The sequence below is a fragment of the Phocoena sinus genome, chromosome 13 (assembly GCF_008692025.1).
Source record: "Phocoena sinus isolate mPhoSin1 chromosome 13, mPhoSin1.pri, whole genome shotgun sequence".
NCBI classification, from domain to species: domain Eukaryota; kingdom Metazoa; phylum Chordata; class Mammalia; order Artiodactyla; family Phocoenidae; genus Phocoena; species Phocoena sinus.
The window spans coordinates 81,778,719-81,791,326 of NC_045775.1; the positions used below are offsets into that span (position 1 = coordinate 81,778,719).

General features: G+C 41.9%; 1 long non-coding RNA gene across 1 annotated transcript in view; it reads left to right on the top strand.

The window, feature by feature from the left end:
- Positions 1-585: 585 nt before the first annotated feature.
- Positions 586-12,608, top strand: part of LOC116764410 — a 30,796-nt gene continuing 18,773 nt past the window's right edge. The window contains exons 1-3 of the long non-coding RNA XR_004352875.1: positions 586-716; positions 4,871-4,954; positions 5,947-6,021. This is a non-coding gene — a long non-coding RNA (uncharacterized LOC116764410). The remainder of the gene's footprint in view (positions 717-4,870; positions 4,955-5,946; positions 6,022-12,608) is intronic.

Sequence of the window (12,608 nt, forward strand, 5' to 3'; positions counted from 1 at the left end):
GCCTGTCCAGGGAGACTGCTTTCCCGAGCTTCAGCACCTCCGACCACGCTTCTTCGTGAGCTCGCCGTCCCCGAGGAGACCGGTGGTGGATATTTGACCCAAAGCATTTCTTTATTGAGCACTGAGGAGGATCCTTTTCCTTGTAAAAATGACAGTTTCGTGGTAACGGTAGCTGGAGTGAATGGAACACCTGCTATGTGGTTGCGGAGCACTCCTACCCACTTTACATAGGTTACTATATTACACCCTTGCAATAACTGTATGAGGTATTATTATTCCCATTTTACAGATTTGGGAACCGAGGAGGCTCACGCGTGTGTAACTTGCCCAAGGTTATCCAGCTGGCAGCAGCTGGGATTAGCTTGCGGTCAGCCTCCAGCCGCGTTGGGGTCAACTGCTGCAACAGGGCGAGAAGATACCGAGTCCTGAATTCATTGACCAAACTGAGCCATAGTTATTTGCCGCTCTGTATAACTTTCCCACTAGACTGTGAGATTAAATTCGGTAAAATTGAAGCACGACATCATACAGAAGAGTGCAGAAATCATAAATGTACATTTCAGTGAATTATTAACATGTGGACACGCCCGTATAACCATCACTGAGTTTAAGAATCAGAGCATGACCAGCTCCCTGGAAGCCTCCCACCCCTCTCGTTCACTGCCCTATTCCTCCTCCGAGGTGACCACTATCCTGCATTCTACTGGTCACCACAGGTTAGTTTTGGCTATTTTGGAATTTTATGCAAATAGAATCATAGGTAGGTGTTCATTTGTATTTGGTGTCTATGCATTCATAAAATGGGTCAACGTGCAATTGTTTAAGATAATGGAGTTATATATAATCTGATATGAAATACATCAGGACATATGGCTAAGTCAAAGCAAAGAAAGCCAGTCACAGTGTCCAGAATGTTCTATGCGTGAATGGCTCTGAAGAGTGTATGAGGCACCTTCAAGACTCTTTAATATGGGAAAGGGGCCACCGTAAATGCGGGGAAATGAAGGGCAAATTCTTTTTACAATGTAAACTTTTAAATTTTGGTGTTTTTAACTTGTTCTGTGTCTCTCTGCTTTGCAAATAAGATCATCTATACCATTTTTTCCAGATTCCACATATATGTGTTAATATACGATATTTGTTTTTCTGTCTGACTTACTTCACTCTGTATGACACTCTCTAGGTCCATCCACATCTCTACAAATGACCCAATTTTGTTCCTTTTAATGGCTGAATAATATTCCATTCTATATATGTACCACATCTTCTTTATCCATTCTTCTGTTGACGGACACTTACGTTGCTTCCATGTCCTGGCTATTGTAAATAGTGCTGCTATGAACATTGGGGTGCATGTGTCTTTTTGAATTATGGTTTTCTCCGGGTATATGCCCAGTAGTGGGATTGCTGGGTCATGTGTATATCCACTCTTTTTTAGATTCTTTTTCTTAACCCATTTTTAAGTGTACAGTTCAGTGGTATTAAATACATTCATAATGTGCAACTATTACCACCATCCATCTCCAGAAGTTTTTTCACCTTATAAAACTGAAACTCTATACTCATTAAACAGTAACTCCCCATTCCCCATGTGACAGAACTTCCTTCCTTTTTACAGCTGAATTATATTCCATTGTATGTATATACCACATTTTGCTTATCCATTCATCTACTGATGAATTCTTGGGTTGCTTCCACGTTTTAGCTATTGTAAATAACACTGCTGTGAACATTGGTGTATACATACCTCTTTGAGACTTTGCTTTCAATTCTCTGGGATATATAACCAGATATGGGATTGCTGGATCATATTATAATTCTATTTTTTTTTTTTTCTGCGGTACGCAGGCCTCTCACCGCCGCGGCCTCCCCCGCTGCAGAGCACAGGCTCCGGACGCGCAGGCCCAGCGGCCATGGCCCACGGGCCCAGCCGCTCCGCGGCACGCGGGATCCTCCCGGACCGGGGCACGAACCCGCGTCCCCCGCATCGGCAAGCGGACTCCCAACCACTGCGCCACCAGGGAAGCCCTATAATTCTATTTTTGATTGTTTGAAGAACAGCCATACTGTTTTCCATAGTGGGTGCATCATTTTTCATTCCCAACAACAGTGCACTAGGGTTCCAGTTTCTCCACAGCCTCACCATGCTGGTTAGTTTCTGTTTTTGTTTTTGTTTTGGATTGTAGCCATCCTAGTTGGTATAAGGTGGTAGCTCATCATAGGTTTGATTTGCATTTCTCTAATGATTCATGATGTTGCGTATCTTTTCATTTGCTTATTGGCTATTTGTATATCTTCTTTGGGTAAATGTCTATTCAAGTCCTTTACCATTTTTTTTTTTTTTTTGGGCTGTGTTGGGTCTTCGTTGCTGCGCACGGGCTTTCTCTAGTTGCGGTGAGTAGAGGCTGCTCTTTATTGTGGTGCGCGGGCTTCTGATTGCCGTGGTTTCTCTTGTTGAGGAGCACGGGCTTTAGGTGCACGGGCTTCAGTAGTTGTGGCTCACGGGCTCTAGAGCGCAGGCTCAGTAGTTGTGGCGCATGGGCTTAGTTGCTCTGTGGCATGTGGGATCTTCCCGGACCAGGGCTCGAACCTGTGTCCCCTGCGTTGGCAGGCGGATTCTTAACCACTGCGCCACCAGGGAAGTCCCCTTTACCCATTTTTAAATTGTTTTTTTTTTTTAGTGGCAATTAAGTCCTGAGTTTATTTTTATTTATTTTTTATTTTTTTTTTTGCGGTACGCGGGCCTCTCACTGTTGTGGCCTCTCCCATTGCGGAGCACAGGCTCCGGACACGCAGGCTCAGCGGCCATGGCTCACGAGCCCAGCCGCTCCACGGCATGTGGGATCTTCCCGGACCAGGGCACGAACCCGTGTCCCCTGCATTGGCAGGCGGACTCTCAACCACTGCGCCACCAGGGAAGCCCTTGAATTGGGTGTTTTGGTGAGTTTTAGGAGTTCTCTATATTTTGGATATTAATCCCTTATCAAATATGTGGTTTGCAAATATTTTCTATGGGTTGCCTTTTTACTCTGTTAATAATGTCTTTTGATACACAAAAGTTAAAAATTTTCATGAAATCTAATTTCCCTATTTTTTTCTTTTGTTGCCTGTGCCTTTGGTGTCATATCTGAGATATCATCGCCAAATTCAATGTCCTGAAGCTTTGCCCTATGTTTTATTCTAAGAGTTTTGTAGTTTTTGCTCTTATATTTAAGTCTTTGACCCATTTGAGTTAATTTTTGTATATGAGGTTAGGTAAGAGTCCAATTTCATTCTTTTGCACGTGGATGTCCAGTTTTCCCAGCACCATTTGTTGAAAGGATTTACCTTTCCCTGCTGAAAGGTTTCAACATCCTTGACAAAGATCACTTGACCATATATGTGGGGACTTATTTCTGGGCTGTCTATTCTATTCCATTGGTCTATATGTCTGTCTTTATGATATATCCCTTTGTTTTTTTTGGCTGCACTGGGCAGCTTGTGGGATCTTTGTTCCTCAACCAGGGATGGAACCCGTGCACCCTGCAGTGGAAGTGCAGAGTCCTAACCATTGGACACCCAGGGATTTCCCGATATATATTACTTAAAAAAAAATAAGTTTAGTTATTTATTTTTGGCTGTATTGGGTCTTCATTGCTGTGCGCAGGCTTTCTCTAGTTGAGGTGAGCAGGGGTTACTCTTTGTTGTGGTGCGTGGGCTTCTCATTCTCATGGCTTCTCTTGTTGTGGAGCACGGGCTCTAGGCACGTGGGCTTCAGTAGTTGTGGCACGTGGGCTCAGTAGTTGTGGCTTGCGGGCTCTAGAGCTCAGCCTCAGCAGTTGTGGCGCACGGGCTTAGTTGCTCCATGGCATGTGGGATCTTCCTGGGCCAGGGCTTGAACCTGCGTCCCTTGCATTGGCAGGCAGATTCTTAACCACTGCACCAGCAGGGAATCCCCCGATAAAGAGTATAACTACTCTTTATCAAATTGAGAAAATTCCCTTTGTTTTCTAGTTAATGGGAGTTTTATCCTGAATGGATGTTTGATTTTGTCAAATGCTTTTTCTGATCATCTGTTGTGATGAGCATATGATTTTTGTATTAACATGATGAATTACACTGATTTATTTTTGAATGTTCAATCAGTTTTACATTCCTGGAATAAATGTCATTTAGTTATGATATATTATCCTTTAAAAAATATTGTTGGATTCAATTTGCTAGAAGTTTGTTAAGAATTCTTACATCTATGTTTATGAAAGATACTGGCCTATACTTTTCTTTTCCTGTAATATCTTTGTCTGGCTTGTTATCAGGATAATGCTTGTCTCATAGAATGAATTGGAAAGTACTCTCTCAATTTCAGTTTTTCAGAAGAGTTTGTGTAGAATTGATGATGTTTCTTCCTTATTGATAGAGTTAACAAGTGAAGCCATCTGGGCTTTGAGTTTTCTTTGTGGGAAGGTTTTTATCCAAACATTCAATTCCTTTAATATGGAGCTGATTTCTTTTTAAAAGAAAAGCAATTGGGGCTTCCCTGGTGGCGCAGTGGTTGAGAGTCCGCCTGCTGATTCAGGGGACGCAGGTTCGTGCCCCGATCTGGGAGGATCCCGCGTGCCGTGGAGCGGCTGGGCCCATGGGCCATGGCCGCTGGGCCTGTGCGTCCGGAACCTGTGCTCCGCGGCAGGAGAGGCTGCAGCGGTGAGAGGCCCGCGTACCGCAAAAAAAAAAAAAATCTGTACTGGAACCCAAGTCTAGTGCTATTTCCCCTAGAGCAGGCCAACTGCAGGATGTTCCTCTCAAATACTATGCATGAGTGTATCGATTTAAAAAGAATTACATGCAGATCCAGTGAAAGATTGGCTCACAGCTGACGTTTACTTTCCCATAGGTTATCCTCAACAAAAGAGCTTGAGAGATGCCAACTTTGCATTGAGTTCAAATAAGCGAGAAGAACATTTGGTTAAACTATTTGGTAAGTAATCTCCTCACGTGAAACTGTCAGGCTGTATGAAGAGTCTCGTGCGTGTCCGTGGTGGTCTCCCAGATAACCTTTCCTGCTGCTCTGATGGGAAGGAAAGTGCTTTGCTTTGAGGCTAGAACGGGTTCTCTAAGTGTCAGAGTCTCAAGAAATTAAGAAAAACATAGAAGATAAACAGTTGGAAAGGATTCTGCTCCTCAAGCAGGGGTCCATGTAGCAGCGGCAGGGCCACCATCTGGGATCTATTGGAAAAGCAGTGTCAGATCCCAGCTCAGACCAGCTGCATCACATCTGCCTAGTTGAGGTCCCCAGTCGAATTCTGCATGTGGTAGAGATAGTGAGGCCCTGAGGCTGAGATAGACCTTCTCCCAGGTCCTCAGCCCTGGGCATGAGAATCCCCTGGGAGATTGTTAAAAAGAGACACGTGATCAGATTTCCTGACATGGGAAATCTACCTTTGCATCAGTAGTTTTTAAAGCTCTCCAGGTGATTCTAGGCTGGGACTCATTGATCTATTCCAAGCCTCCCAGGTAAACTTGAGAAAAACCAAGGCCTAGATGGAAGATGGTTGGGTATGAAGCTCCAGGAATACATCTCTTCACCAAAGCTATAACTGAGCTGGCAAGATCTATCTTAAGCAACTATTTTGGAACAAGAGATGAACATTTGCATAGTCCAATAAAGAGCTTGATGAAGAGGTTGGTAAATTTTAGTGAATTTCAGTGGTCCATGTAGATCCTCCCATTCTCCATCCCCCAGCCCCATGGCAGGTAGCCAAGTGTTTTGCAGCCCACTTTCTCAGTGTGGCTTCCTGGTGCCAGAATCTGGGTGTGTGTTGATCACTGCCTTTGACCACTGAGGGCTGGCACTGAGGCTGACCATTTTCACATGATAGTTTCACTATCATGACCTAAAGAGCTTCCAAGAAATTCTGTCAAAGAGATTAAAAAGACAGTATTTTTTGTTTTTCTCCTTTTGAAATACAGACACTTATGGAAACCTTTGTCAGGCCACCGAGTGACTGCAGACGTAACAAACTGGAAATTCAGCACCCATACACGGTAAGGAATATACACTTTGCCAGAATAGTTTGGAGAAGTCACAAATGCATGGTTCCAGCCCTCAACAAGCTGAAACTGTCCATCCCTGAGGAGTGGGAGAATTAGATTTCCAAAGTTACCCAAATAGAATGTGTAGCTCTCAACAAAAAAAATTATGAAACATACAAAGAAACAGGACAGTATGGCCCATTCACAGGAAAAAAAAAAAAAAGAAATAGTAAGAACCCATCCCTGAGGAAGCCAAGGAACTGGAATTATTCATCAAAGATATTAAATCAACTGTCTTTAATATATTTAATCAGTAAAGGAAATGATGGACAAAGAAGGAAATAAGGAAAACAATGTTTGAACAAAGTAGGAATATCAGTAAAGAAATAGAAGTTAGAAAAATGAGCCAAAGAGAAATTTGGAAGTTGAAAAGTACAGTAAGTGAAATGAAAAACTCACTGGAGGGATGTGACAGCAGATTTGAGCAGGCAGAATTAAGGATCCCTAACTTTGACCTGGGACACTTGAAATTATCCAGTCTGAGGAGCAGAAAGAAAAAAGTGAAATGAATAAACAGAGCATGAGGGACTGTGAGACACCATCAAGAGTACCAACATATACATTTTAAAAGTCCCAGAAGGAGAAGCGAGCAAATGACAGAGAACATATTTGAGGAAATAATGCTCCAAAACTTCCCAAATCTGATGATTATACACATCCAAGAAGCTCTACAAACTCCAGGCAAGGTAAATGGAAGAGACCGACACTAAAGCACATTATAGTCAAATTGCTGAAATCAAAAGACAAAGAGAGTCTCGTCAGCATGAAAGAGAGAAGCGGCATTATGTCCAAGGGATCCTCAATACAATTAATGGCCAATTTCAACACAAAAGTCATGGAAGCCAGAAGCAGTGATATGACATATTTAAAGTCCTGGAAGAAAAGCACTGTCAACCAAGAATTCTACATCTGACAAAACTATTCTTTGATCATGGAGGAGAAATTAAGACACTTCCAGATAAATATAAGCTAAGAGATCTGCCCTGTTAGAAATACTAAAGGGAATACTTCAGACTGAAATGAAACAATACTAGACAGTAACTCAAAGCCATAAGGAAAAAAATGAAGAGTAGCTATGTTATTTTCCAGCAAAATAGATTTCAAATAAAAAAGTTTACAAAAGACAAGGACGTTATATATTGATAAGGGTTCAACACAGAAAGAAGACATAACACCTATAAACACATACCACACAGCAACAGAACCCCCAAATATATGAACCAATAATGGACAGAATTGAATGGAGAAATAGTTCTACAATAATAGTTGGAGACTTCAGTAACCATTCTCAATAACGCATGGACTAGAAAGATAATAAGGAAATAGAAGACTTGACCAACAGTATAAACCAATTAGACCTAACAAGCATGTACAGAACACGCCACCCAACAACAGCAGAAAATACATTCTTATCAAGTGCACATAGAACGTTCTCCATATGCTGGCCACAAAACAACTCTGAATAAATTGAAGAAGATATAAATCATATAAAGTATCTTTCCTGATCCCAGTGGAATGAAACTAGAAGTTTACAACAGAGGGAAAACTAGAAAATACACAAATATGTGGCAATAAAGCAACAGACTCTTAAATAACTCTTCTAATAAAGAAATTAGAAATTACCTTGAGATGAATGAAAATCAAATACGATATACCAAAACTTATGCAGCAAAAACAATGCTAAGAGGGAAATTTATAACTATAAATGCATACATTAAAAATAAGAAAGATCTCAAACAAATAACGTATCTGTATACTCTGAGAAATAAGAAAAACAATAGCAAACTAAATTCAAAGCTAGAAGAATGAAGAAGATAATAAGGAATAGAATGGAAATACATGAAACAGAGAATAGAAAAACAATAGAGAAAATCAATGAAACCAAAGCTTGGTTCCTTAAAAAGATAAAAAAACTAACAAATCTTTAGCTAGATTGAATGAGAAAAAAAGAGAGAAGCCTCAATTATTAGTTAAGAATTGTGGGGACATTACTATAATCACAGAAATAAAAAGGCTTATAAGAGAATACTATGAAAAATCATATGCCAAAAAACTGGATAACTTAGAAGAAATGAGCACATTGCTAGGAACACGCAAGCTACCAAAACTGATTCAGAAGAAATAGAAAATTGGAATAGACTTGTAATAAACAAAGAGACTGAATCAGTAATCAAAACCTCCTAACAAGGAAGAGCCCAGATTCAAGTTGCTTCACCGGTGAATGCTACCAGACATATAAATGAGCTAACACTAATGCTTCTCTAACTCTTCCAAAAAATTGAAGAGGAGGAAGCACTTCCTAACTAGTTCTAAGAGGCCAGTATACCCTGATACCAAAGCCAGACAAAGACGTTTTAAGAAAACTACAGAGCAACATCAGTTGTACATATAAATGCAAAATTCCCCAACAAAATGCTAGAAAACCGAACCCAACATCGTATTAAAAGGATTATACACCAGACCAAGTGGGATTTATTCCTGGAATGCAAGCATCATTCAACATAGGAAAATCAATCAATGTAATAGACTACATTAACAGAATGAAATACAAAACCACATGATCATGTCAACTGATGCAGAAAAAGCATTTCAGGAATTCTGGGTTTGCCCTTCTTCCATGTGTGCTGTTAAAGAGGCTTCAAGGGCTTCCCTGGTGGCGCAGTGGTTGAGAGTCCGCCTGCCGATGCAGGGGACACGGGTTCGTGCCCCGGTCCGGGAGGATCCCACATGCTGCAGAGCGGCTGGGCCTGTGAGCCATGGCCGCTGAGCCTGTGTGTCCGGAGCCTGTGCTCCGCAACGGGAGAGGCCACAGCAGTGAGAGGCCCGCGTACCGAAAAAAAAAAAAAAAAGAGATCGGTACTAACTGTCTGGCTGATTGATTGGTGGTCAGTGACCATAACTGAATGAATGAATGGATGCACATAGCTCTTGCAGTCCCACTATCCACGCTTTCAGGAATTCCCATCTAGGAATGAGAACACTTTTCTCTTCTTGGCAGGTGCTCTGTGTCCCTGAATCCAGCCCACATGTGTGGAAGGGGAGTGGCTGCATCTGAAGTTGGGTGGCTGGTGCAGGGTTTAGAAGGATCCCATCACCCCCCTAGGCCTACTGACCCACCCAGTGCCAGGCCAGTGTTGGCCTTGGCATTGGTGGGCCACTGATAAACTTGCCAAGTTCTCTCTGAGCAACAGTTCAGGAACTTGTAGGTCAATGCATTCATCAAGGAAGGGGATGTGAGAACTCACCATCTTGAATGAGTGAAGTAATGGTTAAACTTTTTGTGTCCTTATTGTCAGCATTTATTCCATCAGGTGAGTGGACCACCCACCAATATACCAACAACCTTTGAAAAAGGACTCAGAATATACACAAAATGAATGGAATTTGTGGTGATTATTTTCTGTTGCTTTTCAAAGTAAACGGAGAAGGACAAACAAAACTGTTGTCCCCAGGGAATGGTAGAAGACTGAAAACTTTGAAAGGGAAGGAGAAATTAATATAGTTCCAAAAATGTAATCATGAAAAATTAGGAACAGTTTATAAACAAGGAGCTTTCTGACTAGAACTGTGTTTTGCTTTATTTTTACCCTCCGGCCTTCACCCATATTTATGGGCCATCCTGGGGAAAGTCTCAGAGATGGGTCAGAATGACAGCACGAATAAGAAGGAAAATTATGACACTACATATCGTGAGATTTGGGACAAAGTTTCTAGCTACATATCTTTAGTGGGCAATGTTTACTGCCCCGGACATCTAGTGGAATCAAAATTTTTCAGAAATGATTTATGTTATTGGAATTTCCCTTCCCAAGAGAAGGAATTTTAGAGTGTAATTTCACATATTCGTTGAGTTTGTATTATTTATTCACTGTATTTATAGACTGCTTTACAGGGAAAAATATCAGGTCTCCACTGCTGGTATTAATATGCCTTTATTTACTTCACTTGAGATGAAATTCTGGAAGAAACAAGAAGAACAGCAGGCAAATCAATTACAAAGAGAGACACAAAAGAAAGCAAGTATATGTCTTTAAAACTCTTTAAGAGCACATTTTTCTATAGGCCTATGTACTGTATTATAGGTACTAAGTTATCATTTTACCGTTCTTTAAAACAGCTACTTGTGCAGCAAAGACAAATAGAGATATGAAGGAAAGAATTGTCTGATATCCTCTCTATAACCTCCAAGATGAAAGTGTAACTATCCTTCTATTTTGGGGAAATCCCTCAACTTCATGTGTCCGACAGGTTCTTACTCTCTGGAGGCTATTCAGAGGACAGGGACTGGAATTGCAAATGGTGTTTGTACCGTTTCTTACACCGGGAGACCTGAGTGGTGTAAGAACTTTCCGCCAAACACGCTTTATACTTCCACGTGCGTGACCTGGTTTGAGGCTAATCTCAGCCCTGGGTGAGAGCTGGTGCAGTCTTTCGTACCTCATTCCACGGATAAGACCAAGGACAAAAAAAATCACTTGCCCTAGGCCCAGCCGTAGAAATAACAAAAGTGATGAACACACTCTTCCCTTTAAAGCAGCTTCATATCATTATTATGTTTTAAGTAACACTTTGAGAATTAAGGCAGGTATTCGATCACAGGTCATAAGGGTAGAAGTGGGAATCAGAAATTGTCAGCAGTGCACATTAGTGCCTGGGTAGCAGAGGAGTGAGAACTTGCTGGAATATTGCATACAGATGTGAATTCCAACTCCTGAGGTTCCTTTCCCACAGCATCTGCCTGGGCTCCAGCCTCTGCAATCAGCAATCAGCTGGTGCTTCACTCTACAATAACATATAAACTTTCAAACACACGTTTCCAAGTACAAGTTGAATTCTATGTTAGCATTTCAACACTGGATTAGGAGTTTGGGATTAGCAGATGCAAACTAGTATATATAGGATGGATAAACAACAAGGTCCTACTGTATAGCACAGGGAACTATATTCAATACCCTGTGATAAACCATAAAGAAAAAGAATTTAAAAAACACTGAGAATATGGGCCCAGGGGGCTTGTAAGGGTGTACTGATAAAAATTTTTCAATTTGTTTTCATATGTTTTATCATCACAGGAGCCAATGTTGATGGGAATTCTGAATCAGAATTTTTCCTTGGCAGCATGGACAGAATTTCCAATAATAGTAAATGCAAATAGATAAAATTGGAGTTAGGGGTCAATAAGTGATACCTCTTCTTCCTCTTGCCTGAGTTCAGAACCAAATGTGAGACTAGGCTGAGGGTCCAGCAGATGGAGCTCAGACCATTCTCTCCAGGAATACTTGGTGGGCTAATGTGGGTGCTTCACCTGGAACTAGGAAGAGTGCTCCAGTCACTGGTGAGGTTTAGGATACCCTTGCCTTCTCCAAACCCCCTCCGTGAGAGAGTTTGCTTTTGTAAAATTCACAGCATAGAGGAGCAGATCAAAACGTTTGCTCTGTGCAGAGGGATAGAGACAGAGAGACAGAGGCAAGGAAAAAGGTAGCCAGTAACAGGCACCTGAATCCCTCTCCCAAACTGAACAGTGAAGTCTCTCCCCAACCCCTGGGGGACGGGGCTAGTGAGGGGCTGAGCACTTTCTGGAAGTGGTACCCCAGAGGCGCTCTCTCCATCAAAGCAAAGGCTCATCTCAGATCCGATTATGATGGAAGCAAATGGGCTCTGAAGAGGAACTAGTTCCTCAAGATGAGGAACTAGAATCCCACGCATCATTTCTTCCCTAGACAGATGTAAAAATTTAAAAAGAAAAATAGGGAATTCCCTGGCCTTCCAGTAGTTAGGACTCAGTGCTTCCACTGCAAGGGGCATGAGTTTGATCCCTGGTCGGGGTACTAAGATCCTGAAAGCCATGCAGTGTGGCCAAAAACCAAAACAAAACAAAAAGGCCAAATATGTCACTGTCTGAGTTGGTGAATATGTGGTCTTTCCTGGGTGCAGGAATAGGAACTAGGTCAGTGGTTCCCAAGCCCAACTGTGCATCAGCCATGGGGAAGAGGATGTGGAATGGAATGAGCTTATTAAAAATCCGTATTCTTGGAACCCACCAAGAATCTCTAGAAGCGGAGTCCAGGTTCTGCACATCTTTGCATATCCTCTGAGTGACTTGGATACGGTTGGCCAGATACCAGCCCCTGGTGTTTGGAACCACTGGCTGAGATGGTTTTCGGAGATCAATTTACCACAGAAGTCTCTTTAAAATGAATGCTTCTAGTATCCCTGAGTTTACAGTACACATTCCCTTCTGTAAATTGCATGAAATCATAAATTAAATGTAGTTGGGCATCTCTTTGGTGCCTGGGTCTCCGCTGGGAGAAGTGAGAGGATGCTTTTGTGCTGAGGACCACACATGGGCTAGAATGGCTTCATCAACACAGTCCACATCATCCCATTTTTCTGTGAAATGGCTACCCATTTGTCCCAACACCATTTATTAAAAAGTCCATCTTTGCTCCAGTGACCCGAGAAGCCCCGTTTGTCGTATACTGAATTCCCATAAGTACTGGGTCTTTTCCTGGGCTTTCCAGTCTAAACACTGGTCTATT